Source organism: Equus caballus, chromosome 20, assembly GCF_041296265.1.
Source record: "Equus caballus isolate H_3958 breed thoroughbred chromosome 20, TB-T2T, whole genome shotgun sequence".
NCBI lineage: Eukaryota > Metazoa > Chordata > Mammalia > Perissodactyla > Equidae > Equus > Equus caballus.
In genome coordinates this window covers 36,716,190-36,729,973 of record NC_091703.1, presented here as the reverse complement: position 1 = coordinate 36,729,973, position 13,784 = coordinate 36,716,190, and the positions used below count along the sequence as shown (strand labels likewise).

At 39.1% G+C, this 13,784-nt stretch overlaps 1 pseudogene; it reads left to right on the top strand.

Moving 5' to 3' along the window:
* The first annotated feature begins 241 nt into the window (after nt 1-241).
* Nucleotides 242-8,850, top strand: LOC100060663 (HLA class II histocompatibility antigen, DO beta chain-like; annotated as a pseudogene).
* Nucleotides 8,851-13,784: the final 4,934 nt, after the last annotated feature.

Below are 13,784 nucleotides of genomic sequence, written 5' to 3'. Positions count from 1 at the left end.
GATTGTACATGGGATTGTATTCTTGATTTCTGTCTTTGTTAGTTTGTTGTTAGTGTATCATAGCGACTGATTTTTGTATGTTGATTTTGTACCCTGAAACTTTACTGTACTTGTTAATTATTTCCAGTAGTTTTTTGGTGGATTCTTTGGGATTTTCTATGTTTAGAATCATGTCATCCACAAGTAGTGACAGTTTTACTTCTTTTTTCTCATCTGGGTATCTTTTATTTCTTTTTCTTGCCTAATTGTTCTGACTAGGACTCCAATATTATGTTGAATAAGAGAGGGGGAATAGCCATCCTTGTCTTGTTCCTCTTTTTGGAGAAATAGCTTTCAGTTTTTCACTAATGAGTATGACGTTAGTTGTGGCTTTGTCATATATGGCTTTTATTATGTTGAGGGACTTTCCTTCTATGCCCATTTTATTAAGAGTTTTAACCATAAATGGATGTTGAATCTTGTCAAATGCTTTCTCTGCATCTATTGAGATAATCACGTAGTTTTTAATCTTCATTTTGTTAATGTGTTGTATCATATTGATAGAGTTGCAGATGTTGAACCATTCTTGCATCCCTGGAACAAATCCCACTTGATAATGACATACAATCCTTTTAATGTATTGTATTCAACTTGCTAATATTTTGATTCCACCATTTCAACACAAGGGTGTCTTGGTTGGCTTGGTAGGGGAAGAGGAGAAGAGTCATGGGATGGTAGTTAAATTCTTTGGACAGAACCTTGTTTTTTGTGAGGAGGATTGGCCCTGAGCTAACATCTGTGCCAATCTTCCTCCATTTTATGTGGGATGCTGCCTCTGCATGGCTTGACGAGAGGTGCTAGGTCCATGCCTGGGATCCAAACTTGTGAACCCTGGGCCGCCAAAGCAGAGTGGGTGAACTTAACCAATATGCCACTGGGCTGGCCACTGGCCAAGAACCTTTTGTTCACTAACCATTGGCTAGAACTCATCACATTGTCCCAGGAGACTAGGAGGTATATTTTTCCATGTGTCCAGGAAGTGAGGAAGTTGGTGAACAGTAGTGTCATCTTGTATACCTCCCAATGTTTTCTTTACCTTATCTGTCATGATCTCCCAGGAGAAGAAATTACTATTCTGATTGGACAGATTCTCGGGCAGAGCATGTTTACCAATAGAGGGGGATCACAGTACCTCAAAAGGTTACATAGTTGCATTTTGCCCCTGTTTTCTGAATCCTATTTCTGCCATCTTGAACAGAGTCCCTTTGTGACACAATTATCTTTCTTCTTCCCACACTATTACTCATATACTTGGAATCTATCAGGATTTACAACCAGCTAACGGTACAAGTGGGGTTTAAGAGGGAACATGAGACCGTGCTTGGAGTCTCATACTTCAGAGAAGCTAACCATATAACTCTCTATTGAAGTATCGGGGATTTGACCACTTAAAACAGAGTAAGCCTTTTATTTACAATTTTCTATCACTATCTATGGGTAGAGCTTTCCTGAGGGCATCCCAGTATATTTCATAAGGCATAACTCAAGTATTCCTGTGTCTTCTGGTTAACTACCATCAGAATCTTGCCTAACATACCCATCAAAGCATGTGTTTCTCGTTTTTTTTTTTTTTTTTTTGAGGAAATAAGCCCTGAGCTAACTACCGCCAATCCTCCTCTTTTTGCTGAGGAAGCCTGGCCCTGAGCTAACATCCATGCCCATCTTCTTCTACTTTATATGTGGGACGCCTACCACAGCATGGCGTGCCAAGTGGTGCCATGTCCGCACCCTGGATCCGAACAAGTGAACCCAGGCCGCCGAGAAGCAGAACGTGAGAACTTAACTGCTGTGCCACTGGGCCGGCCCCAGAATGTGTTTCTTTAGGGAAGTGACGAAGAAGAAAAAATTCTATTGTATCTTCTCCTATTTAATAAAGTAGTTTGCACATATTTATTTATTGTGGATAATCAGTAATTTTTAAGGGATTCTAGATAAACTTTTTGTTTCCTGTTTATTTCTATTCTGTTGTCCACAAATACTGGGTATTCCAAATTCTAAAATTCTGTGTTTGTGAGGCCACTTATATCAAATATCAACTTCATAATGAACTCTTTCTAGACTAAGTTAGAATTTAGTCTTCTTATGTTACAGTTAATTTTTGGTTAATTTCATTCTTCCTGACATTATGGTGGATTGTTTCCCTGTCACTCCATCTAGGTTATACATTATTTGAGGACAAGGAATATGTCTGTTTCATCATTGCATGGCCCATAATAATGAGCATGGAAGGCTCTATTCTAAATAAAAGATAAGGAACTTATAGACCACTTGGGTGAAAAAGGAGCCTTGTTCTCCTTAGCTATCAAATATATTTTGTTCCAGCTCTTTTTAAGCATAAGATCTTGCCTTGTTCTGAACTGAGTTCATTGAAGCCACGCACCTGGAAATTCCTCAATCCCCTCTTTCTCACCCCAAATCTTCCTGTCTTTATTCTTGTATCTGAAGAAGTGTTCCTTTTTATTGCCAAGCCTGACAATCTCTCTCATTCTTTGGATTCCATTCAGCATTTTGAGGATAATTTTTCCTTTCTTCTCCTTTTTATCTTCAATCTCTCCCATGTGCAGATGGCTTCCACTTGACTCAGAATCTTGTTAAGGGCTCTCCCATGTGATAAGTAACTTTGCCTTACCGTCGCTCTTCTTTCAAGTGCGAGTCTCATCTTTTCCCTTGTTTTCACTTCCAAAATTCTTGAAGGACTGTTTACATCTGCTCCCTTCATTTCCTCATTACAATCTGCTCTTTACTCTTTGGAAATATAGCTTCTGGCTTTAACACTCTATGTCCCATTGAAGGTTATTTGTGCCCCACTAACTATAAAACACAATAATGCTTTCTTATATTTTATCCTCTGGAACATTTTTACAGCATTTTATTCTTCTGAGAACCCTCTCTCCATTTGTTCTCTTTTTTGGCCCTCTCTTGGTTTACAGGAAATCATACTCTCTAGGTTATTCTCAATCTCTTTGATTTCTTCTCTGATAACCCTTTACTAATTCCTCTTATGGCATATGCTTTAGAATACTGACTTTCTTTTTTTATTTACACACTCTCTGTTGGCAATGTGAACCACTCCATAGGAAGGGAGACCTACTGGTCAGACTAAACCAAAGACAGTGCCAAATCAGGATAGCAAGATACCTAATAAATAATCTGCCTAGTTCTTCTAGGATCACTCACTACGTAGAATATATTTTTTCTCCCAGAGCATTTTCTACATACCTAAAATACTGTCAGGGATTCTGCAGTTAAACAGTTTTTGAATGGTATAACACAACTTTATGAAAATATTCTACCCAACACCTGAAGATGCAAAACTCCTCTATCCTGATTTGTTATTAATGTGACGAGTTTCCAGTTTTTCCAGTTTTGAGGATGCAAGAAAGATATCTATATTCTTAATGAATATTTTTTGAATGAGTTGTATAGGGGCAAGCCCCATTCTGAAGAGGCTGATGATTTTACTGTATCATTTTTTTTCTTCCAGAATGGGTTCTGGTTGGGTCGCTGGGTGGTGGCTCTGTTAGTGAATCTAATCAGGCTTCATTCCTCGATGACTCTAGGCAGAGACTCTCCAGGTAAGAGGGGAGCAATTTTTTTTTCAGGTATGTATGCAAGAATTGGCATGGGGGAGGGAGGCCTCTTTCTTTATATCTAGACTACAGAACAAGCTGGAACTGGTTTCTGGCTTCAAAGGGAATGTTCTTGCCTTTGACAGAAAAGTATTCCTTCCTTCTTCATGACACACAATGGCCTGCTGGGAAAAAGGACTTCATGTACTAGAGACACACATTCAAGGAAGAGGGAGGCAGGAAAAAGGGAAATACTTCGTCTTGCATATGGTTCTTATTGTATCAATTTCAGTCTGAAGAACTTTAAAAAATGGAGGCAGTCTGAGAATAGCTGCCGTTGTTCAGCCAGAATTTGCTCTGATGATTGTGACTGTTTCTATATTTATCCAATTGGGGTATATGTGAACAAAAGAAATTGAGAACAAGGGTTACTTCTTTTGGCATTTCTTACGCCCCTACCATATGATCAGAATTGTACCAAGAAATTTTGAGAAATTAGAGAATTTGAATGCATTGTCCACATCCTCAGGGTACTGGGTCATGTATTTATTGCTTCTATTTTTCTAGCTGAGGAGATAGGCTATGGAAACATGAAGCAATACTGCACCATAAAAAACATATTTACCAGCAGAAAACAGGATATAATGTGCTAAAAACAGAACCTGTTTGAACGTCAAAGTCTCGTTAATTACAAAAGAGGAACAGACCTGGGGGGAGGGTTAGTGGGAGAAGATCATTGTTCTTAGAGAATAGAAACCTCTCTGAGCTTATAGTCTCCTTTAATCAACACACATGAAAAAAACATCAACCCAGATCTTAAATCTGACACAGATCTGAACAAAAAATGATTATTTTTCTGATTTAGACAGTAGCAGGAAATAGAGAATCGTAGGTTAGAGCTGCATCTGAAATCAGCTACTGACTGAGAGACAAGTATAGCTGACCCAGGAAAGATGCTACCACCCTTATGCTTAGTCAATAGTTCCTGGAGGAGGCCTCTGAACTTAGAAATGAAAACAAATTTACAACCCAAGATCAGTGACAATTATCCTTCAAGTCTCAAATTAAATGTCATTTCTTCAGGAAGACCTTGCCTGACCAACCCGCATTATTAGTCCATTTTAATTGTTCTTTTGTTATTGTTGTTCTCAAGTGCATAGAATCAAGTTAATCTTACCCAATGAGTTCACAGCACATTGTAATCTTTTGTCTGAACAAAGACTCTGTCATCTCTTCCCTTATCTCCATTCTCGCTCCTTCCTTTCCATAGATACACATTCTAATGTATCTGGTATGTCTTTAAGTATTAGGATGGACATTAAAAATACGTAGCATTGTTTTTCTCTGTATATCTTAAATTTTTCTTTTCTTTCTTTTTTTTTTCTTGGAAGATTAGCCCTGAGATAACATCTGCTACCAATCCTCCTCTTTTTGCTGAAGAAGACTGGCCCTGAGCTAACATCCTTGCCCATCTTACTCTACTTTATATCTGGGACGCCTGCCACAGCATGGCTTGACAAGCAATGTGAAGGCCCGCACTCGGGATCTGAACTGGCGAACCTTGGGCTGCTGAAGTGGAAAGTGCAAATTTAACTACTGTGCCCTTGTATACCAGGCTGGCCCTTGTATATCTTAAATTTTAACAAATGTCATTGTGCATTGAATCACATTCTGTTCCTTATTTCACTTAACCCTATGCCTTGAGCTTTGAGGTACATTGTATGAACATAATATATAGCTCAAACTAATAACTCTCAATATTAGTAAGGTACTTTGTAAGCAGAAAATCATAAGGGACAATGGAGTTGGATTTTTTTATTCCATTTTCAATGGCAACGTTTTATAGAAAAGCCCCCAAAGAAGGTTAAATCTAACCTTATATTCCACATCACCATATTGTTGCAAGTATTAGAATTGTAGGTGTTGACCCTAAGAATAAAACAGCCAGTTGTGTTACCAGCAAGGCAAATTTATTCGGGAATAGCCAAAGAATTGCAATCCAGGATGTGCATGCTATGACAGACCATAAGCAAATCCAACAAACAAGGTAAAGGAACATTATTTTACAGAGAAAAAGGAGGAAATTGGGAGAGTTTTTTTTTTTTAAGGAAAGCCCATTGGAGAAAAGCACAAGTTCAGAATAGTGATGGTTTCTCATTGGTTTATTGCTGGCATAGTCAATATCTGTTTGAGATGCAATGTATATTTCTTCCTATAATAAAGGATTCGTTCCACTTGAGGACTTCTGTAGGGGTCTGTAATTGACTATATTTCCTGTAATTGGCCTCGGGTGGTGCCAGTTATATGAGGCATGATATGTCCTCCTTCTGGACTCCAGACTCCATTTTAGATGAGGTTTCCCTTTATTAATTTTCACATACGTATATTGTCAATGATAAGGATGATGATGATGACGATGATGATGATAAAAGGCATCTTTAAGCAATGGATTAATATTATTTTAACCAACACCAACAGAGATCACGAGCTCAATACCTCACTAGAGCCAATGGAGGGGATGAGGTCTCTCAGTAAGACTGCAAAGGAAAAGGTTCAAAAGAAAATTACTGGAGAAAAACCATAGTGAGTGGAAGGTAGAAGGGGACTTTATTTCACAACTAATATGTACCTACTCTTTGCCCCACCTCCATCACTCCTTCACTTTACACCAGAAGGAATGAGTAGAATGAACTTGCTAAGGGCAAGGGTATTATTGAATTATTCCACATGGAGATGGATATTTTTGACTTAATAATAAAGAGAATTAAACCTTGGGCTTCTGGAACCTTGGTTTGGAGAAACCTCGCACAGTGTCTGGCAAAACACAAACAGTCAATAATATTTGTCGAATGAATGAATGAATAAATATTGTTGAATGAACATTTATGACTCTTGGGACTCTATTTGGCTTGCTTATTTGGGTTACCTGTCTCCTTGGTCTGCTTGGTAGGATGGGCCTCAGGCTTCTTTCCACTGTGATGTGAGGAACCAGAGGGAGGCCTATGTTAGAAGAGGCTACTTTTGCCTATTTCCTGAGTTCAAAAGGCCTCTTCTCAAATCCATGTGATCTGGCATAATTTACCAGGTATGGGTTTTCTAAAGATGCGGGCTAGTTTTCAGTCTTATTTGGTTTTCCAGAAATTTTGTGATTCAGGCAAAGCCTGACTGTTACTTCACCAATGGTATAGAAAAGGTTCAGTTTGTGGTCAGATTCATCTTTAAATTGGAGGAGTATACAGTTTCCACAGTGATGTGGGAATGTTTGTGGCATTGATGGAGTGGGGGCAGCCTGAGCTGAGCTGTGGAACAATCAGTTGGATATGTTGGAGAGGAACAGAGCTTCTGTGGATGTGCTCTGCAGACACAACTACAAGCTGAGTGCACCCTTCACTGTGGGGAGAAAAGGTGAGGTGGAATGTGAGGTCTGGTGGGGTTTAGGAATCTCCAATGTGTGAACCTGGCCATGGCTCTTCTTCCTTATGATAGGGAATTTCCTGCTTCAGGATCAACGGTTTCAGAGCAGGGGAGTCTGTGTGTGTTTTCTGTCCCCAACTGTGACTCACCCTATATCCTCACAAATTTGGTCACTGTGGTCTTGGTCCCAGACTTCCAAGGTTCTCAGGGACTTTGTGGTCCAGTGGGCTCTCAGATAGAAGGGGTAATTGTGGGAGTGTCTGATAAGGTCTGAATCATCCTTGGGGACACCGACATATCCACTTTCTGAGTCTTGGGGGCTGATATTTTGCCACATTTCCAGTTTCCACTTGGGTGATCTGGAAAAGCAATTAGGGCAGATTTAGTCCCTAAAGAAACTCCTCTCTTGGCCTGGTGCTTTTCCTTTACAATGTCTCATTTTTCTCTCCCTTCCTAGTGCAATTAGAGGTGACGGTGCATCCAGAGACGACTCCTTCCCTGCTGCACCACTATCTCCTGCTCTGCTCTGTGACAGGTTTCTATCCAGGGAACACCAAGATCAGGTGGTACCGGAATGGGCTGGAGGAGAGAGCAGGGGTCATGTCCACTGGCCTTATCAGGAATGGAGACTGGACCTTTCAGACAATGGTGATCCTGGAAATGACTCCTGAACATGGAAATGTCTGCACCTGTCTTGTTGATCATCCCAGCCTGCTGAGCCCTGTTTGTATAGAATGGAGTGAGAATCACCTTCTTACATTCTCTGGGCTCGACTCAGGATCATATCGACTCAAGGGGGCTTGTGTTATCTCTGCATTCACCTTGGTCACAACACTAATTTTTCTTTCTCTTAATCTGAGGGAGTCATAGAAATTGGAGTCCTTGGTTTAAGGTGGGAGAAAACATGGCAGACATCTATCCTTGTATCTTCCAGGAAATAAGGAGGTCTAATCACCTCTTCACTTCCTTCCAACTTTGGGAACTAGTGTCCTCTAATAATTTGCTCTTAGATTTTAGGGGGAATTCTTATGGGCTACAAGAATCTGTAACAGAAACTGCATGATTGCAAACCTCGGCCTAAACAAACCATTTCTAAATTTATTCACTCTGTAGATAGCATTGGATTTATTGTCCAGTCCAGGCTGTGGGATTTTGGGAAAGTACACCAAATATTGGGAGCTTTTGGCTAACTTGAAGACTTGTTTCCTATAGGAGCTCAGTATGAATATTCTTGGAATAAGATGCTAAGTGGAGTTGCAGCCTTCCTACTTGGGTTAATCTTCCTCCTGGTGGGGATCATCATCCACCTCAGGGCTTGGAAATGTAGTGAGCCTCTGAGGAGTCCCTGCCACCTGCCCTGTGGCTTCCCCCACTTCCCGCTTTTCCTAACGTTAAAGATGTGATACAGGGAAGGCTGATTAACTCCTCAGTGATGCCTGGATTGGTCTTTTCTGAAGCCAGAAACATTCTAGGAGGTAAATGGAGATGGGACTCTGATAGTGCAGGTCATCCTCCAGCCCTCAGGATAATGACAACATTTTGTCCTATTGGGTCATTCTATCTCTTTCCTCTCCTTCATTCCAGGATATGTGGAGACTCAGTGGTCTGGTGAGGAGGTATGTATCTTCTTCCTTCTCTTTGGGTGTCAGATCGTTCTCGTAATCCTTTGGCCAGAGGGAGTCATCTCGGGGATAAGATGTAAGAGTGGCTCTGGCTGAGTGGCACTGCCTGCCGAGTCCCTAAAATGGGAGCATGAGGGTCTCTCATGAGTCTTTTCTCACTGTCCGTGCAGGTCTCACAAGCTGTTCTTCCCCCACAGCCATATTAACGTCCTGATTGAAGCTTCCCTCACCAGAGCCTGAAGTACTACCAAGGGGCCTGGGCCCCAGACTAAGTAAAGGACATCCATGAAGTCAATGTTCTTGAGTGACTCTTTCCCGTGAAGTCTTGGAGGAATCCTGACTGATTCTAGAGTTTGTGTTCTGAGATCATGCATTTGTCACTCTTCTGGCCTTCTTCCTCCTACTTGTATATGTCATTAGTCCCCATTTCCAAGGACAGTGTCCAGAAATTCCTCCACAACCTGACTTCCTCCAGTCCCAAACTACTTAGTTTTCTATGGTCCAGTCCTAACACTGTAGGTAGTTATCCCATCTTACACTCTTCCATCCGTAGTTTCCACAGTCTTCAGAAGACAAATGCTCAGTCTGTTTTCTTTTCACTCTTTTTTCAAAACCTTTTTTATTGAAAAATAAAACTGAGAAACATAGTGTCTTCTTGGCTCCTTTCTCAGTTATTAGCTGTTCATAGATGCGTGGTTTTAATTCTGGGCTCTCAATTCTGTTCCATGGATCTGTGTGTCTTTCTGCTAGTACAATGCTGTTTTGACTACTATAGCTTTGTAGTACATTTTGAATTCAGGGAGTGTGATACCTTCAGCTTTGTTCTTTTTTCTCAGGATTGCTTTGGCTATTCAGGGTCTTTTGTTGTTCCATATAAATTTCAGGATTCTTTGTTCTATTTCTGTGAAAAATGTCCCTGGGATTCTGATTGTGATTGCATCAGAGAAAGGATAGCCTCTAAATAAATGGTGTTGTGAAAACACAACCACCACAAGCATTAGAATGAAAGTCGACCATTATCTATACCTTTCACAAAAAATAACTCAAAATCTATTGAAGACTTGAGTGTAAGACCTGAAACCATAAAACTCTCAGAAGAAAACATGGGCAGTATGCTCTTTGACATTGGTATTAGCGGTATTTTTTCAAATGTGATGTCTCCTCAGGCAAGGGAAACAAAAGAGAAAATAAACAAATGGGACTACATCAAACTAAAAAGATTCTGCATAGCAAAGGAAACCATCAACAAAACAGAAAGACAACCCACCATCTAGGGAAAAATATTTCCAAATCACATATCTGATAGGGGGTTAATTTACAAAATATATAAAGAACTCATACAATTCAATAAAAAACCAAACAACCTAATTAATAAGTGGGCATTTTTCAAAAGGAGATTTACAGATGGCCAATAGGACATGAAAAGATATTCAAGATCAATAATTATTAGGGTTATGCAAATCAAAACTCCACTGAGATATCACCTTATGCCCATCAGAATGGCTATTATTAAAAAGACAAGAAATGACAATCATTGGAGAGGATGTAGAGAAAAGGGAACCCCAGTACATGGCTGGTGAGGATGTAAAATTGTGCAGCCCCTATGCAAAAGAGTATGCAGGTGTCTCAAAAGATTAAAAGCAGAAATACCATATGATCCAGCTATTCCACTTCCAGTTGTTTACCCAAAAAACATGAAAACACTAATTCGAAAAGATATATGCACCCCTATGTTCATTGCAGCAATATGCACAATAGCCAAGACTTGGAAACAACCTAAGCTCCCATTGACAGATGAATGTATAAAGAAGTGGTATATACACACAATGGAATACTACTCAGCCATAAAAAACAAGAAATTGTGCCATTTGTGACAACATGGATGGACTTTGCAGGTATTATCCTAAGCGAAATGTCAGACAGAAAACACGAATATCGTGTGATTTCATTCAGATGTGGAAGATAAACAAACAAACACATAGGTAAGGAGAGTAGATTGGTGATTACCAGAGGAGAATGGGTTTGAGGAAGGGCAAAAGGGATCAAGGGCCACATTATGTATGACGATGGATGGAAATTAGACTTTTGGTGGTGAACATGATGCAGCCTATATAAAAGCTGAAATATAATGATGTGCACCTGAAATTTACACAATGTTATAAACCAGTGTGACCTCAATAGAATGATAAAAAGTAACAAAAAAATTCATTCTTAAGTAAACCCAAAAAACCCCTGAGATACCAATATCTACACAAAATGTATAATTTAGTGAATTATTTAAGGCAAAACTCCTGTTATCACCACTCAGGTATATAAATACAATGTCGCAGCCACTGCAAACTCTCCATATGCCTCAGGCAAATCAAAACCCCCCCTCCCTCAAAAGCAATCATGGCCTGACTTTCATAGTAACCGCTTTTTTGTATTTCTTCATAGTCTAGTCACTCAAGTGTGAATTCCCAGACACTAGAGCTTAGTTGTCTTTTACGGCTCTTATCTTTACAGGTTTTCTCCGTTCTTTTCCTTATGAGTAATATGTTGAAAAGCCTGAGCCATTTGACCTACAGGGTTTTCCACAATCTGAATTTTTCTGATTGCACACACAGTGCAGTTTAACATGTGCCTCTGTGCTCTGCCTTTCCTGTAAATTGGCATCTGGATGCAGAGGCTGGATTAGATTCAGCTTTTGTTCCTTTGGAAAGTCTGTAGGTGGTGTTGTGATCTTTCACCATGAGGCGATGTCCAGTTGTCTCTCTTTTTATGATGTTAGTAACCATTGATGCTCATGGCCTAGGTCCTTTAATTCATTCCAGAATGAGGATATTCTAATCCTATCATTGCTTCATTTATACAGTTAATTGCTTCTATAAGGAGACACCACCCTTCATTTACTAGTAGGTTGCTGGGTGGTACAGTGGAAAGAAAGGATCACTGTTTAATTCTTTCCTCTTATTTACTAGTTTTCAAGTTAATGAATTTGTTTCCTAGTATTATCCAAAGGTGAGCAATTAGCTTCTACTCTTTATCTTTTTTGTATCATTATAAACTGAAGCATTTCAAAGTATTTGATGGATTTTAACTCATTGCAAGTTTTATCCATGTTGAAATTCAAATATTTCATCTTTCGTGAATGGAAACTTCTTCATGTGGCTCCTGAGTTCCTTTGATACAAGTCTTTTGAAAGTTTCTTTGTTATCTGGTATGACAAAATGTTGCAGGTTCATCCTGTACATTTCCTGCTAAGCCCTGAAATCAACCATTTTCCCAGAAAGCCTTGCTTTTTTTAATGAGAAATGCCAATTAAGACCATAATCCAGAGTTAGGGACTGGTCATTGTACCAGTCCTTTTCAGTGGACATAGAAATGTTTATGTTTATATATATATTCATATTTATATAAACATAAAATTTATTTATGTATGTATTTAAAATATTAGTCTCTTCTATATTGCATTTGTATATCTTTTCTTCTATATCAAGAATTTTGGTTTTCAAGGAGACAAGGCAGACACAATTAGAATATTCACCCATACTTACTTATCTGCTTTTCCCACATTAACATACACAGCAGTCTAAGAATAATGATACTCATACCACAACCACCAAAATGATTAGTGAAAACAGTTAATATTCCTTTTGCCTTTGTTCTCCTCCTCACTCTTCCTTTTTATGGTTGTTCTATATCTATATTAATGGATCATATACCATCATGTAGAATATGGGGTTACTTTTTTGTCTTAGTTCTGCAACTAATATGTTTAATGCTCACCATGACTCCTCAAGTCAATGTCCCTCTAGTGCAGTGGTTCTCCAGGTATGGTGCATGGCCTCCTGGAGGTCCCTGGGACACTTTTGGAGGGTCTGCAAGGTCAAATCTATTTTTATAATAATACTAAGATATTTTTTCTCTTTTCACTATGTTATTTGTAGTGGTGGTGCAAAATCTATGGTGGGTAAAACTGTTGGTGACTTAGGACAAATCAAGGCAGTGACACCAAACTATACAGGTAGTCAGGGTATTCTTCACTGCCATGCACTTGAAGTAAGAAAAAAAAATGTTAGTTTCACTTAAGAATAGCCTTGATGAAGTGATAAAAATCATTAGCTTTATAAATCTTAAATCTCAAGTAGACATCTTTTAAATATTCAATGTGACAAAGCAGATAACATTTCTATGGCATAGCAATTGAAGGACAGTTTTGCCGTGGAAAAGCTTGTTTGAGCTGTGAGTACAATTAGCCACTGCTGCTGCTGCATCTCCTTTTTTTTTTGTGAGGAAGATTGGCCCTGAACTAACATCTGTTGTCAATCCTCCACTTTTTGCTTGACGAAGACTGTCACTGAGCTAACATTTGTGTCAATCTTCTTTTACTTTATGTGGGATGCCACCACAGAGTGGCCTAATGACCCATGCTAGGTCTGCACCCAGGATCCGAACCTGTGAACCCCAGGCCACCGAAGCAGAGAGTGCAAACTTAACCATTATGCCACAGGACCCGCCCCACTTCTTTTTTTTTTTTTTAATAATGGACCATCATTTTTCTTGAAAGAATGACTGACAGACATGCTCTGGTTATTTGGACTTGGGTATTTGGTAGACATTTTATCAAAAGTGAACAAAAGAAGCCTGTCACTTCAAGGAAAATAATTTTGAAAGTGAAAATTATACTTTCAAGAGAAAATTAAAATTTTGGAAAACTTGTGTTTGCCACAGCTTACCAATACTTAAATCTTTTCTGATGAGATTGAAGGTGATAATAACAAATATGATTTTTGATATTATTTAGTGAAGTGCGTCAACATTTCAAAGATCTGTCTAATTGTGTAAACCAATACTTCCCAAATGATCAGTGCATGATATTGCAAAGTCATCATGGATAAAAGATCCACTCAAAGTGCACCAATGAATTTTAACATACCAGACTATGAAAAGTTCCTGATAAGATTTCAGATTCCACATTACAACTAATCTATAGGGATCTACCATTTGTTGAGTTTTGGTGTCTTCTGAGAGAAGAATACAGACAAGAGCTGAAAGGCAATCAAAATTGTTTTTCTCTTTTCAACTAGTACATATCTGAGTGAGGCCACATTTTCTTCAGGTATTTCAACCCAAACAACATATTCTTACAGACTGAATG